We start from the raw sequence: 13862 nt of genomic DNA, 5'->3' as shown, positions 1-13862 counted from the left end.
GTTATATAAATAAATATGTGCATGCACTTACATTTAAATCCATTGTGAAGTCATAAATTCTTTCTTTTTTATCCATTTCCTGCTCACTTATAAGGAAAACACTGATCCTGGGACCGCTGCCTGTAACAGTTGTCACCTGATTTTTTGTCAAGTGAGATGTGTAATGGGCTGTACAGCGCACAGGCTGACCCATTAGCTTTACTTACCCTGTACAAAAGGCAACTCAGATTCCTGAAGGTTAACCACTTTCTCTTTGACGGGAATCAGGCAGAGCGCACAGGAGTGACCCCAGACTTTTTGTCCACGCTGCCACCTACCTGTGCCCGATTTGCTCAATGGAATAGGAATTTTCAGGCTTTGTAGGCTCATTTAATCACTGACATTTCTAGGAGTGTGTGTTAGTATTTTATGTTAGGGCTACGATTGTCCAGTGAACAGCAGAACTGCAAGCTGGACTCATTTCACATGAGACAAGAGAGGCAACCCAAGATCATAATGAATTTCTGCCACTGTCAACCACAGCTGGATTCAAACCAGATGCTAACAGCTGAGAGGCTCTTTAGCCTGTTATGGATCTGCTAAGCCACCTAGTCTCTAGTCTTTGCCTGCCCTGAGTGAAGATTATCAAAAATAATATCTAGTGCTTAAGGAAATTCTTCCTGGTTTAGTAAAGTCTGGTGGGCAACTCTGCTCCCCTTTGTCTTGACCCCAATTACTAAACACTGATAAGGATCGGGAAGTAAGTGGTTGCATTATTTAACAAATGAAAGGTCAAAAGCGCTGCTATTCAGTAAGGTCAAAGGTTACCATCACTGTTATTAAACAGTTTGAAAGCAGTTTCTCCCATTCCTTGCCATCCTAGGCTGAAACAAGGAGTTGCTCAGCACTGGGCAGACAGGAGGGAAGAGAGGCAAGAGAGGCACCAGGCATCATTCACCTGGCAGCTGGCTGGGTGGCATTTCTGAGACACCTGCTTCAGCAAGGGAAGTCCAGCAGCTCCCATCAGAGGACAGAGTTCTCCTGGCCTTTGCACAGAACATGCACATCCCTGCATGCCAAAAAGCTTCTGCTTCTCCCAGCTCCACCCTTTAGAGCTGACATCCTTCTGGGGGAGAAAACAGTCTCAGGTTCCCTTCCACTCATCACTCAGGCAAGATAGCAAAGCTTACAGAACTGAGCATCTTGAAATATGTGTGAGTTGCTGCTGTGTGCACAGTGGCTCCTGGATGCTTGCACACCTTTCACAAAACATTTGAAAACACTTTTAGTGATATGTGAAGTGAACTCATCTTCCTACGTGTCCTTTAGTATACCTCATCTCCAAAGAAAGAAAAACAGCTATGTCACTTCCGTTTCTGCTGGTACAAATTAATAAGGCTGTCCTCAAAATCCCCTTGCAGAACAACTATTGCACTGTCCTGGGCATCCATTGGGCTGACACTGATCACAAGATACAGTGCCATACATCATCTGCTTTTTTGTGTGGTGGGGACAAATCTGCAGCTGGTTCTGAAGCAGCAAAAAAATGGATAAGAGTTATTCCCCCAAGGTGTGTTGAATATAAAGTCTAATTTTCCTTCAAATCATCTCAAAATTTCAGACTGTCTCTGACTTCATAAATATTTCAGCTTTGAATAATTTTACTGCTTGTAAGTCATTACTGCTAAGGATAGTAAAAGATAGTAAGCAAGAGAGGAAAGTATGGGGTTTTTCTCAATAAGGAAGGAAAGATAGATGGCTGCTGGTCAGAAGGGGAGGAGACTGTGGATGACAAACAGCTGGACAAACTTCGAGAACTGCAAAGTGAAGCCTTGAGCACAAAAAGTAAGGAACTAGAGCCAAGTGACGGTTTAACAGCAACAGAAGGGATCAGGAGAGTCCCTACCTGATATACTGCAGACACTTTCCTCTGTCTTGGAGATTGTTCTAAACATGGAAAAATGCTGGAAATACCTTGACTGCACACTGTTCAAAGGAAAAGAGTGTGGGTCTTTTGGCTTGTCCAGGACCAATGCCATTTTCTCCATCAGTGGGACCTGAGCTAGCTGTGTGCAGTTATGGGGAGACATAGAGAGGAAGGGGTGATAATGAAGTGTGTGCTGTGAGCTGGGCTCCTCCACTTCTGGAATGCCTGCAATATCACTCTCAGTAACAACTCAGCAAGAAATTTGGCTAGTAGGTCAGGATGGGAGCAGATGTGCTGAGATACAGAGAAAATCTGCAGAATGACTGTCACAAGCCTTCCCTGGAGATTCTCTTTGGCATAATCCTGGGCAGGCAATATGCCCAAAAAAAGTGGTTATCCTGCCTTACTCAGGAAAAGACAAGCACAACAGCCAAAGAGCTTTGTCATTTTGTGACATGAAATTTTCTATTTCTTTAAGGTTTGTTTCATGCTTTTCATCACTCCCCTAATAGCATCTATCATACTGACTGCTCTTGGCACAGGGGGCAGGTAGAGTTTACTGGGGGAAGAAAAACCAATGTGCTGATTACATCATCCTGCCCAGGCATCACTCGAGTTGCTGTGATACTTCTAGCTGACAGCTGAGCACACATGTCTGTCTGTCTTGGTTGTTTTTCAGGTACCCAGAGGGGTGAGATGTAGCACTGTGACTTTGCACAGACCATGCTGCCATGCTGACAGCCTGAGCAGGAAGGTGCTATTGAGGAATCCTGGGAAAGACAGAACAGCACAGGGAGAAATTGCTATGTCAGTGTAGCTCTGAATGGGGTTAGGCTTCAGGAGGATTTAATGCATTGGTATAGGTGTTATCCACATTGGTATGGGTATTATCCAGCCCATCATTTTGGTGTCTTGGCACTAGGATTTAATATATTTACAAATAACTAATACAGGGTTTTTTCAGACATCCTGCAAGGATGGGCAGTGCATGGAAGATTGCTAAATTGTCTTGGCAATTCTCTGGAAGCAACCTGCTGATGACATTTTCTGGTCCTTATAAGTTCAATTTTTAGGACTGACACTCAAGTCTACAAGCTGCAGTTGCTAAAGCAAAATGGTAGAAGAGCATGCCTTATAATGCAGGGACCTGACTGATTTAGGCTTTTCAGAACCATGACCAAGACTGCACATCACAGAATGGAACGAATCAGCAGCCAGCAGTAACCACAGTCTTGGTGGAGCAAGGTTTAATCAACTTGTCCTTGGAAGAGAGCTCAACAAGTCTGAAGCTTTCGGGTGGCTCCAGGCAGAATCTCTCTAAAGGGTTTAAGCAAAAAAGCAGCGAAGACTGGGGTGATGCCTGATGCATGTGGCAAGCTGATGATGGGATGGGTGTTTCTGGCCTAGCGCCTGAGAGCCCAGAGCAGAAGTAAGGAATTGTGCACCAGAGAGCTCTGGGATCAGAATGATTCACAGGGCAGATCTCATTAATTAAAGATAAGGTTTCCAGAAAATATTTTTCTTGTAGTAGTCTTGGTCTTTATCCAGGCAGAGCTTATTCCTGTTGGAGACATCTGCATGTCTCTCTTTGCCAGATAGCCAGAGATCGCTGGCCTTTTCCAATGTCACTTTCCATAGTGATTGCCATTTTCAACAGGTTTTTTTTTTTCCCTCAGAAAATACCTCCCAATATGAAATTTCTACTCAGTCTAAGGCACCTGCTTATGTCTTTTAACCCTTAAAAATGTACAGGAGCCCAAGACCAGCTCAGGTGGGGTGTACAATTCAGATTACTGTCTGTGTCCTCCAAGCATCAAACATCCAGAGAGGTGTTTGCATCTCCATCTTTGGAGCACTGACTCTTGCCAGCAAAGGTTAGCCATCTCCTCAGCAAGCCTTTTGCCATTGTGTGGATTCACTCTTCCACCTGCTGCTGAATCACTTTGTTTCAAAAACCCAGCTGCATTGTGCTGACATTTAGATGCGGTTTCTATTCCCAGTAATAGAGATGAGCCAGGTAAATTATATCAAAAAAGGGGTGGAAAAGAGGGTTCTTTGCACAGCATCTGCTGCAGAGGCTGTTCCTCCACATGCAGAGTGTGGCCCTCACCCAGGCAGCCTTGCAGCTGCACTAACAAAGGAGGGGTTTCCTCATTTTTGCTGCAAGACTGAAAAATATGTTCTGTCTAATTCAGGAGAAAATGTTACTCCTCTGAAATTTCCAGCTTTTCTTTCCTGCCTCAACTCAGCTCCGGGCAGAAATTGAGGAAATCTGAGATGACCCACGAGAGAGAGCAGCAGAGACCTCTGCCTAAACTGTTTGAATAGATAATACCCTTTCCAAGTGCTGGCACCTGGGAATCCTTTAATGACTTGGATGGTGCTTTGGGCAGACTGAATATCTCCTTTCAGAAACAGAGCCTTATTATTATTTATTTATCTGCCTTAAATCCTGCAAGCAGTTAGAAAGTAACCCTTTCTTGTGTTACATTCCCACCACTGTGCTGAATATCACGAGGCCGAAGTTTGTTCTCATTTACTTTGATTTAACTACAAGTGGAAATCTATATTAGGGCAGATACTTTCCATCAATTTTTCAAAGGGCAGAATTTGTCTCTGTTCATTTAGTAATCTTAAACACACATTTCTCATTCATAAGGGAATTATTTGTGAAAAATTCCAAATGTTAAATGGATAAGTGCCTCCAACATAGCTATTATTGAAAAGCTAAGAAATAATTTGTAACTGAGAGGATAGGGTTGTCACTGTAAGAAGTAATAGACCACCCTGTAAAAAGTATTTTGTCCTCTGCTTTGGGAAATTGTTTTATCAACTGAACCTTTATTGACATTTCTTGATTTACAGAGCTCTGGTAGGAGTAATTTTTCCTTCTTGTCTGCACAGAGGCTTCTATTTGGTCTAAAGACAGAATGCAATCTTTGGTGTCATGGGTATGCCTGAAGACTCTTCTTAATAACCTGATCCATGGTCCTAATCCCCTAAAATTTATTTCTTCTCTCTCTCATTCTTGTCTAGAGTTGTTTGTCATTGTCTGCATCAATCCCAAAATCTGACCTACTCTATAATATCATAAGTTGTAGGCTCGAACCACATTTTTTTCAGACTTCTGCATTTCTTGGTTTCATTTATTTTCCAGTTCTTTGATCTTTAAACAATTCATAGCAAAAACAAAAAAGTGAACAAGTAAATGTTGCAGCTTTGGAGGCTTTCCTTTACCTGAGCCCACCTTACAACTGCAAGGGTGGAGGTCCCTCTGGGTTTGCTGGGCACCTTGCAGAATGGATCCTCCTCCCAGTCTGGCCTTTAGTCTGTAAGGGATTGCGAGTGGTGTCACGGTAATAAGCACCAGCTTGCTTTCCTGCAGTGACTGTTCATTTGCCTTTGCTTCTATCAGCCTCTCCCTCAGAATTTCCTGCAGCAGGGTGACCTTGTCCAGCAAGGTCTGGAGGTCATTGCAGATCTGAGCCAAGGAAGTTTCCTTGTGACACTAAGAGAAACCACATGCCCTGTGAGTCCCCCCTGTGAGTTTGTCAATGCCCATGAAAGGTGGTGTGGGTCTCTCACAGCCGCTTATTTGGGCTTCATAGCCCTCCACAGGGCAATTTCCTGCTTAAAACCACTTGTGAGGTGGAGAGGTGCATCTGAACCGTGGGGCCTGGGGCTGTTTTCCAGCTTGGGGGCCCAGATGTGCACTGCAGTCACATCAGGCTGCTTGTTTGGCAGGATGCGGCTCGGGTGGGTGATTGTCTGCCCTCTCTTCTCTCTCCTCCCTGCCATGCTTCTGCCTTTCCATTGGAAAGAAAACGGATTGAGGGCAGGAGGGTGGGTGGTGTGGCGGGGTCCTGGTTTAGACTGCCTCAGAATGTCACACAGTTCACCTCAGACTAATAACAGCGCCTTGCAAAGCTGGACCTGGCGCAGTAGAATTGCTGTGGGATGGGCTGTTGCCAGCTTCTGAGCACCTGACACCTGCAGAGTGGGACTGTGGTAGTGCTTTTGAACCAAATTTCCTTTCCCAGACAACCACCAGGAGGTGTCCTCAAGCATTCTTTGTGTTACAGCTACCATTACCAGTAGGGATGAGCTAAAGTACAATAGTTTCGGGAGAGGTATATTAGGGTCAGTTCTGACCAATCTGCCTAGTGCTAGGACTTCACTGGGTCTCTGTGTGCAAATGAATAATCAATTTTAAAATACAAAACCACCTGAAGTTTCCTTTTCATTTGACCACAGCTTTATTTTTGCTCCTGTTAACCCAGAATCACATCCTTTCACCTTGAGATCATTTGTCTTAGAAATTATGGGCCACAGCTATATGGAGTTGGCTGAGGGAAGGCAAATGCTGCAGCCGTTTTCTAAACACCACCTACCTGATGTGAAGTGAAATAGGAACTCAGATATGCTGTTAGACATGTGCATCAGGAACAGGTTAAAATACAGGTTTCACAGCAGCCAGAGGCTATTGGTTGAAGCCTAGGTCCAGCAGAAGTCAGTGTCAAAGCTTTCATTGATTTTGCTGGATCAGGATCTCATCTGGAGAGGGCACATGCGGAGTCAATGGAGCTGCAGTTGCAGAAAGAGCAGTAAAGCAGCTGTGGTCAATGTTTTCATATGGAGAAACAAAATTACAAACCTACAGTATGAACTTGATGAGAAAGTTAAAAGTGATTTTGAGGTGTCTACTTGTTCTGAAGAGAAGCTGTAAGGTAACATCATCAGAGATGATTAGAGCACAGTCCAGGCTCTGGCCACTGGGAGATCCTCTCTCCCAAAGAAAACTCACAGCTGTCTCACATTACTGACTAAAGCAGACTCCTAAGGGGAGAGATTCCTCACAAATTACTTGTGAGAGCACAACAGCATGGTTCAAACTCCCAGGGGACTTCTGGTTACAATTGTATAACAATACTAAAGTCCATTGAACTGCTTGCTTAAGCCAGAAGTAACCTTGGCTGATGATGAGCTCCCTTGTATCTTGTAGAAATCCTGCCTGGTAAATATTCACAGACTTTGCCCCCACCAGAGCAGCCCCCTGCTCCCTCAGTAGTAGGAACATCAAGCAGTCGTTCCTACCCTATAGGAAGTGGTTTGGGAGAAGGCAGAATAAAGAAATCTCTTTTTGTTTAGTTTAAACAACACCTCATGAATTGTAAGTAACACTACTATTTCTCTTCCCCTCCACTGTCTTTAAGCAGAAAAGTTAATACAACCTGAAGGTAGCAAGGGAAGCTTTTGTCTGTTTGTTTAGTAAGTGCTTTTTAAAGTTCCTTTTAAAATCATATATTATAAGGATTTTTTATTTGCAAGCTTATGGCTAGAAAAGGTCTGGGGTGGATGCAAAATTATCTCTCTCTCAGGTACTGTGTTCAGAAACAGACGTGAATTGTGTTCTATGGGTAACTCGTTGACGTCTTTTATTGTTACAGTTGTTGGATCAAAAAAATAGTGGAGGTAGTGGAGACAGCAGGCCTTTTGGGCAGCCTAGGAGCAGGCAAACAGCAAATGGGAATTTCACTGAACTGATTTTGTATAGCAAAAGCTTGGTACACAGTGCCCTCTTTGTTCCACAGAGAAGAGTGCATCACTCCGAACCTTGTTGCAGGAAAGAAGCAAAATTCTAGCTAAGAACTATGTTGAAGGGATGCCAGCTGTTCAACTTGGCCTCCTCCTTAATCTTTGTGTGTTTGGAAATGCTGTGCAAGTCAGGGCCCCTCCAGGCCAAAGTGGTGACTGCAACGAATATCTGAGCTTAGACATTTATGTCCCTGCAGGGACATCTGTCAGACATGGACACACAAGCCTTTGCCAGCAGAAGAGCGGCTTTCACCCTCTGTGGGAGCACCAGAACTGTGCTTGCTTCAAACGCTCTGTCAGTTGAAAGGCTCTTGGAGTTTGGAGCATTTGAGGGACCCAAATGCAAGGATCCAGTGAGATCCTCGCTTGCTGCATTCTCTGCCTCTGCTAGAGTTCAGCCAGGCTTGGCACAAGCTGGAAATGCCTCTCCTCTCCTAATTTTGGTAGCAAGGAGAAGATGGGTCTTTTCGGAGTGCCCTCCTCACTGAAAGAAACACAAAGCGCAGACGTACCAGAAGCTAAGAGTTTTCAAACTCCAGGAAAGCACAAAGTATCTGAGTAAGAAACAAATCTGCATGGGAAGACTCTGAGAGTAGCCTGTTTCCCAGTGGTGTGGAAATGCGTGCGGTGGACAGGCTGCCCTCGGCATCCGTGGATGCGGCAGCTGCTGTGCCTGGCGCGCACACAGGTGCTGCTGAGCCTCAGCTGCTCACAGTTCCAGGAACTGGAGGAAGAGGCAGCCAGAAGGAGCAAAGAAAACACAGATTGAATAATCAGGAAAAGAAGATAAACTGTGCTGAGTGGCAGCTGGTCTTTAGAAAACAGGCTGTGTAAATACCCCAAGAGCCTTGTGCATCATCCCTGGGAAGCTAGTCCCCAGAGGGGGACTCAGTTGGATCACCACACCACGCCACTCCACACTGGAGGTATGTTTACTTCTGCACAGTCTTCAGTGTTTCCTGTGAGAACATTCCCCTGCTCATAATCAGTATCTGCTGACCTTTCAACAAGCAGTGTTTCCCTTCTCTGTCTGTACACATCTGTCTGTGCCTCCAAATAAATTATTTACTGCTCATCTTCTTCTGAAGGCAAAGGTGCAGTCCAGGCCCACTTTTTACAGTGTTGAGGGGAGAGACCAGCGACCAAATAACAGGATTGTGCACTTTGTTTTGAATGCATAGGTGGCATACTGTGTAGTTTCTCTACCTGTGTGTAATGGAAGCAGTTTGTAGGGAAAACTTGCCTGGAATAATTTTCTGCATTGTTTACACTGACAGCTCTACTGATAGTTTTGGAGTGGTAGGGATGGGTGGCTTTTAGAAGAATGCAGCTTGCCAGCAGTGTTTCAGTGCCAGCTGTTAGTGTTGCCTCTGGCTGTAATTGTGCAAACCATCCTTCAATGAATATTTGACAAAAGGTATCAACACTTTGTGCTTCTATTAGGTTTCATAGGTCCATTTTGTGTCTGCTACGTCCCTTTCTTTTTCTGTTTGTCCTTTGCTGTGTTTCTCTCTTCTCTCTCTGTCCTTCCTATGGTTCTCCAGAAATGTGCTTTGTAATGTTTGTTCCCTGCAATTCATTTGTGCTGGTGGGCTTGCCAGGCCTGGAGGCACACAGAAGTTTTGGCACTGGCTTTGATGTGAACTTCAGTGATCTTGGTGAAAGAGCTGACCCCAGCCTGGAGCTGTGGGTTTCCTTGTAGGGCTCTGCAGAGGCCCCACAGAGCAGAGGTGACCAAAGGAGAGGGACAGCTGAAATTATTTCCTATCAAACAATTTCATTGTCTAAGCTGAGGCTTGGAGCAGAAGAGCAGTGCTGATGAAGCAGCACTTAGGTGCCCCCTGGCCCTGCTTGGGGCTGCAGCTGTTGTAGCAGTGGAACATTCAGTCCTGCTCCATCCAAACCCTTGGTCTCCCTTCCACTGTCCTAAGTCTGTGGTTTCCACCCACCTCTTCCATGCTTTTGGTACTTGTTGTCACCCAACACCTGGCTCAGCAAAAGAGCTATCTGGCAGAAAACTTTCTGTGACTGACTTATTCTATCTAATTAATAAATGAGAAACTTTGCCACAACAATGGCCTGCCAAGCATATGGCAGTGCTATAGATACACTGTGCCTGATGCCTTACACAGACAGCATCTCTCCTCTAAGAAATTGTCAACTTGATTTAGAAGTGAAAAATGAGAGAAAGAAGAGATGTGCTCCATGGCAGAGACCCGCCCTCTCCCTAGAGCACTACCTGGAGTGTTTTATTTCATGCAGGGGAAAGGAGCTGGGGATTAGCTGTTGTCTTTACTCTGCAGGCAAGCAGCAGGTTGTAGGAACACTCCAGGGAGTGGAAAAGTAGTGTAAAGAATTAACTTGCACATTCACAAAAGCTGAAAGGAATTAAACGCATGGTGACTCCTGGAATTTACTTGTGCACTTACTGTTCCACTCCTCAGTGCTCTATCTAAGATCCATACAGCGTCACTTAAGGATCTGCGTCATCCATTTGTTTATTGGCTGTTCATGGTGCCCACAGACTCCAAATGAGAACAGACAATTATTTGTATTTACTGCTGTACTAGGGAACTTGTGCTGTGTATCAGAATCTAATTGTTCTAGGAATACAAACAAACAGAAAACACAGAAGCACAGGAAAAAAAAGGAAAATTTCTTTCAGTCTAAGAAGATTTTAAAAAAATACCTGGAGAGAAGAAAGCATTATCACTTCCTTTTCATGTATGGGAACTAGAGCATTAAGAGATCAAATAACTTGCTCAAAGTCTTCGAGAGGGTGGGTCAGGAAATGAACCCAATCCATCACCAGCCTTAGCTTGCAATCCCATCTCTTCTTTAAATAAGGGCTCTGCTCCACCTGTGCAGGGAATGTGGTCATATAGCTACTAGGCAATAGTCTGAATGGGAGCATAAAACTCCTGGTTTAGGATGTAGGTTAAATTGTAGCTTTTGTGAGGGGTAAGAACTAATACTGCTAATGACTGACTACTCAATTCCATAGGTCCATGAGAAGAACTCACATTATACTCACTTGCACCTGTGATTTGCCTAAATCTCACAGCTTACAGAATGTGCAATCACCTGAATACCAACGGCAGTGTTTTAGGACAGAAAAGCTGGGGAACTAAAGACTTGGAACAAAAATCTGTTTCGAGCTGCCTATTTTTTAATGAAGACTGTCTTGACTCTCCTTGTGAAGAAAGCCTGTCTGGAAGCTGCTGAGGGATGGAAAAGACAGCTTGTTTATCCAGAAGCTGAAGTGGTTGCAGCCACTTGTTGTGTTGCAGGTGGGCAGTGGGCATGCAGCTGGTGGCTCCTGTGAGTCCATCAATTTGCCACTGTCATCACAGCTGCTGGAGATCCATTCCTGTATCCTGCCCTCTGTAAACAGCAGCTCATAACCACAAAGCATCAGGCGTCTCTGCTCCAGCATCAGCTCAGGGAGCCTGAGAGCTGCTTGCTGAAAGCTGCTTTCTGTTTGCTTGCAGACATGTCAATATTTACTGAGTGAGGCTCCACTTTTGCCCAGCTGGAGCATGACAGCTTTGCCACTCATGCACTCAGTGGCCCTATCTTCCAGCATTAACATCAGGAGGTGATGAGTGACCAGGCTGGCCTGATAAATGGGAAGAGATCTGCAAACAGAGAACAGCAAACACTTCCTGGGGGGCTCAGGACACCTGCTGAGAAAGATGCTCTTTTTTTCAAGGATCAGGTAGCTTCTGATGCTGTATCAAGAGAGACACAGGAAAGGTGCTGTTGGAGGTGCTGGGTGCTGGGGAAGGCCCAGCTGTGAGCAGGGGTGCACAGAGAGCTGCTGAGGTGCCCTCAGGGGGAGGCACAGTGCCACCTCAGAGCTGTAGCTGTGTCACTGGGCTTTCAGCAGAGTCCTGTGGGTGCAATACTGGAGGGAAAATGACAGTCCAAGAGGTGCAGCAGCAATATTGACCCCTTCTCCTGTTTCTGATGAGAACAGGGAAGGCAGGATGCAGGACACACTCGAGGGGAAGATGCTATCAGGGGCTGGAAGGCACTGAGCTCTTCTGCAGTCGAAGCTGCAGTTCCTCAGTTATCAGATGTGTTTGAGCGAGCCATTATCTGCAAATAAAAATCAAGAGGCCAGTTTCTGACGTTTAGTGTTCAAGCTTAATTCTCTGGGATTTCACAGCAATTTGCAGATACTTTAGTGGTAGACACATTACAGCTAATGGTTTGAATTTGGCTGGAGCTTAGTGGCATGGTCTGCTCTGCATTAGGTGGACAATAGCTCCCAGTGGTGGGGACTGGCAGAAGGGAGGGATTAGTAAACAGTAGAAAAGGCTTAGACACACTGAGGGAGAATACTCTGAAAAGGATAAACTGTTCAGTTTGGGATTCTTCTAGGTTAGGGGTTTTTTTTCATCCTTCTCCATTAGGACCATAGGGAAAGAAATTTAAATGTCTGAAAGCTGGGCCTTTTTGTACAGTTTAAGTGACAGGATGGCACAATAGGTTCTCCAGATTTGGCTGAGACACCTTCAAAAGTCCCTCAGAGATGTCAGTGTTGGTGGCAACATTTCCCTGAGGATTTAGGAAATGTGAGGGTCAGCAAGGAGGATATGAGGACAGGTAGTCAGGACATTATATAGAATCATAGAATTATTTATGTTGGAAAAGACCTCTAAGATCACTGAGACCAGCTGTTAACCCAGCACTGCCAAATTCACCACTGAATGGAAACAGCAGCGTGTAGAATAAGGGAGGCAGCAATAGATCAGGTATTGAAAGAAAAGCTATGAACAATGAAAGGAAGACAGGAGAAAATGATACAAAAATGGGGAATAATAGTTCATGCATTAAGTGAGAAAGGGGAGTTTTGGCAGCAGAGCTGTGTGTGCAGCCAAGCAGTGTCAGTAGCATGTTCCGGCTTTTCTAATGCCACGCTTTGCATCATGCCTGGTTTAACGTGGTGTGGGATTAGTGACCCAGAGGTTCAGATTTCCTTTGCCATTATGGATTTGACATTTCCCCTCAGTGGGGCACAGCATCCCACAGTGATGGTTGGGGATCATTTAAACGAATTTTCACAAAAAGGATACGAAACAAGCTGCCACCCCAGAAAAGGGTACCAGCAGGGCTACACTCTGTACTGTCACTCAAGGAGCAGTGCAAGGCTGCAAGGGTCCCAGCCCTGCTACCCTGATCTAGCAGAGCCTGGGGCAGCCAGCAGCTGCACTGGGCTGCCTCCCAGGAGCAGGGTGGACAAGACCAGCCAACATCTGTTCCCCTTTAATCTCTTGTTCCTTTATGTTTTGGTGTCGTTCTTTTGTGCATAAGAAGTTGCATGCTCTGGCACATCCCCAGCCACTGTCCTGGACGGTGGTTCCTCAGCAGGCAGTGCTGCTGGAACTCAGAGGCTGGCATGTGTTAGAAGGGGGTGCAGACTCCAGTGTGTTTCTGATGGCCCAGCTCCTCCTGCCCTCTGGACTTGGCAGGATTCCCGGGGCTCACCAGACCCCATCGGGAAGAGGCTGAACCATGAAAGTTGGTTCCCCTTCATGTCACTGCTTCCAGTTGTTTTGATTACGAGGGGTGCAAGTCAGGACAGTGTCCAGGGCTTCCTTTCATCCACATCCTGTTACACAGTGTCTGCAAGGAGAGCACCTGCAAGGTCCACTAGCCCGGAGCTACCGCTGCTTTTCACCTCATGCAGATGCCATGGAACACACTCAGTTGCTTTAGGAGGAATAGGAAGGGGAATAATGTACTAACAGTACATTTAGGGAGCTAAAGATGGTTTTTCCATGAGAAGAGTGCTCACAGATACTCTGTGGCATATTTCTCCATTTAACCCCTTCCTGAAGGAATTTGCAAAGCAGCCTCCAGGGCAGCAACCTGGAGGGTGATGGCTCCTTGTGAAACAAAGGGTTTAGACAGTTTTTTGGAGGGGATGCTCTTTCCCCTCCAAGCAATGTATGAAATTCCAGATAATTTCCTTCTGCCTTGGTGTCTGGTGGTTTGCCTGCAACTCCTCCAATCTGGGAAGCACATAAGGATAATATAAATCACCTTCCACCTCTGAGCCTTTTGAAACATGAGGGATCCTTACAAATGTTTGTCATCCAGGAAGTCACCAACAAGAGGAGCATACACGGCACTGAACTGAGCTGAAGTAGTGAGGCACCAGTTTCTGCATGCCTGCCCACTGCAGTCAGGAGTAGCAGTGATGGCAGTACCGCACATGGAAGAGCAGTTCGGATGGTAAAGGGATGTCAGGAATACACAGTGGGACAGATACTGGAGGGTAGTGAATCTAGAGCAGTTCCAAAGGATTGTGAAATGACCGTTCTCCATGTCCAGCTCTAAGACAAAGCTGGCT

Source organism: Fringilla coelebs (assembly GCF_963513975.1).
Source record: "Fringilla coelebs genome assembly, chromosome: 3".
In the NCBI taxonomy this organism is placed as follows: Eukaryota; Metazoa; Chordata; class Aves; order Passeriformes; family Fringillidae; genus Fringilla; species Fringilla coelebs.
This window is presented reverse-complemented; position numbering follows the sequence as displayed.